The following is a 2,395-nucleotide window of genomic DNA, read 5'->3' on the forward strand; positions in this document are numbered from 1 at the left end:
TGTAGAATACTTATTAGGAATTTTTAAGTTTTAGAATATTATGGACAGCCCTAAAATATAGTAAGCATGAGCATTATTTTTACTAATACTCTCACCACTATCTTCAGATACATAATTATTGGATATTGATTAGGCTTCAAAGTTATATGTGTATTTCCATAGTCCCGTCCCTGTATACAGATGAGTTTTATAAGCAAAGACGTAGACGCTAGAAGTTGTTGGGAGATTTGATTGAATCATGAATTCAACCTCATTTTCAATTAGCCAACAATATGTATGCAAGGGCTTTCAAAACCTGTGTTCCAACGCTTGTCAGCTTACCCTCTCCATTTCCCACACACAATCAGCAAAGTAATGGCACCCATTCTCAACCCCTACAACCATCATTCCTACTTTGTATCAATATTTCTGGCTTTCGTAACATTTTTCTTTCTTTCTTTTTTTTTTAATGATTTTCTTTGGGAATTGACACAGCCTTTCAAAATCTTCTAGACCAGAGGCTATACATCACTGGTTTGCCAGCTCCTGTTTAATCTCCTCCAGGAATTCCCAGAGACAGCAGTGCCATCTACTGGTAGGGAGGGCATAACTTGTTTTCTGGAAGCCTGCGGTTGACATGCCTGAAAGAATGGCAGCCTAGATTTGTGCTTTTGTGAGCCTTTCTTTTCTAGAGCACATTACAAGCGTAACTGATGCTTACAACCTGAGACACAGAAATCCACAGGAGACCCCATCGTGAAGGGCAGGTCCTTGGGAAGCCGTATAAAACCCAGCCAGTCAAGCCAGTAGAGAGGCAGCTCTGCCTTCTCAAAGCTCCAAAGGCAGAGCCTCAGTGAATTAAACACTTCCTAGCTCTCCTCACCCTAGGGCTTCCGTATCAGATGTTCTCACTTTGCTTCCACCTGTGGCAATGTTATCCCACTCTATCTTACAGCAAGAGTCCAGGGAAGGTGCTCAGACCTCTATCAATGTGACAGCTCTTAGATTTACACAGTGTGACACAGATCCTGCTCAAAGGACAGTACTGCTTAGGCATGCAGGTCAGACTCTAATCTCTCATTCACTCTTCCCTCCCTGACCCAGGGGACAGAAACGACAGAAAGGAAATGATTTTGTTTTTGCTTTGGAAGCAACATTAGTGGGCTTTTACTGAATCAGAGAACAAACCTTGTCCTGTAGGTCACTGAGGTACATTGCTTCCCTTAAGATGAACTAAGCCTGCCAATCTTTCTGCTTTCCCTTGTTTAACCTAATAAGTGTTTTTCAACCTTTCCAAAACCCTTGCCTCCCTTTCACAGACTAAACATAAACACTGCATGTCCTTTGTGTAGTTTATATAACAAAATCGACGTTTTCTCTCTAAACACCAAAGCATATACCTTTTCAAACTACACTCCCTACCCCAGCCTCAGAATTCCTTCCTCTCCCCACTGATATCAGCTAGAAACAAATCACTGACAAGTTCTAAAATTACTCTAATTTGCTTTATGTACCAATCTGTCAGGTGACAATCTATATTTTACTTTATGAGGTCACCTGTTACATTCCCAACAAGCTTTGCAACACCTTTTCTTTTACTTTGGCTCACCCCAGAAAACCACCAAAAGTTGATCTGCTACAGTTGATGTTAATTCTGATTCCCCCTAACAAATTTAAGTGTTCCTTCTTTAGTTAGTTTGAACCTGCCAAGTAAATTGATTTCTTAACAAGTTTGGGCATTTCACAGGCATGCGGTGTGTCTTAGATGTTTGAAAAAAAAATCACATCATTTCCTAAAGAAACAAAACTTTGTATGGGGAAGGTAAGAGTAATAAAAAGCCTTGGAACACTGTCAGGATGTCTCTGAGGAACCAGGTAGAGAGATTCCTGTCCATTTCCTACCAGGATAAGTTGTAAATGAATTATAGTGGAATTCCAGAATACAGTAAAATCTTCCTAATGATCGTTTAAACCGTTCCGAACCAAGCAGACTAACAGGTATAGCTAATAAATTAACTAGTGGAAAACTGAAGGGGCTTTTTATACTTTGTTATGAGCTGTACAGTATATAATAGCTCTTGCTATTTCAGGTCTAGGGAAATTGAGAAGGAAAGAGGCAGAGGATGCCTTTTGTAAAGTATGACTTCAAGGAGTCACCCCCAACCCCCAAACCATAATCACACAGACACAGACAGACAGACACACACACACACACACACACGCAGCTTTTGACATCCAAAGGCCTTCTTTTAACACGCACTTTTGAAAGAATTAAGGAGATCTAAACGGGTGTAACCTGCCTTCCCTTCTCCCTAGCACCCATTAACATGCTAAAAATAAGTCATTACTTGATTCGGCAGCCCAGAAAAACCTCAGTTTACAGAGATAACCAGCCACCCCCCAAACCCGCAAAAAA

General features: G+C 40.7%; 1 protein-coding gene across 2 annotated transcripts in view; it reads right to left on the bottom strand.

The window, feature by feature from the left end:
- Positions 1-2,395, bottom strand: part of TMEM108 (transmembrane protein 108) — a 391,348-nt gene that overhangs the window by 387,933 nt on the left and 1,020 nt on the right. The window lies entirely within an intron of this gene.

This window comes from Bison bison, unplaced genomic scaffold (genome assembly GCF_000754665.1).
Source record: "Bison bison bison isolate TAMUID 2011002044 unplaced genomic scaffold, Bison_UMD1.0 scf7180017864119, whole genome shotgun sequence".
NCBI lineage: Eukaryota > Metazoa > Chordata > Mammalia > Artiodactyla > Bovidae > Bison > Bison bison.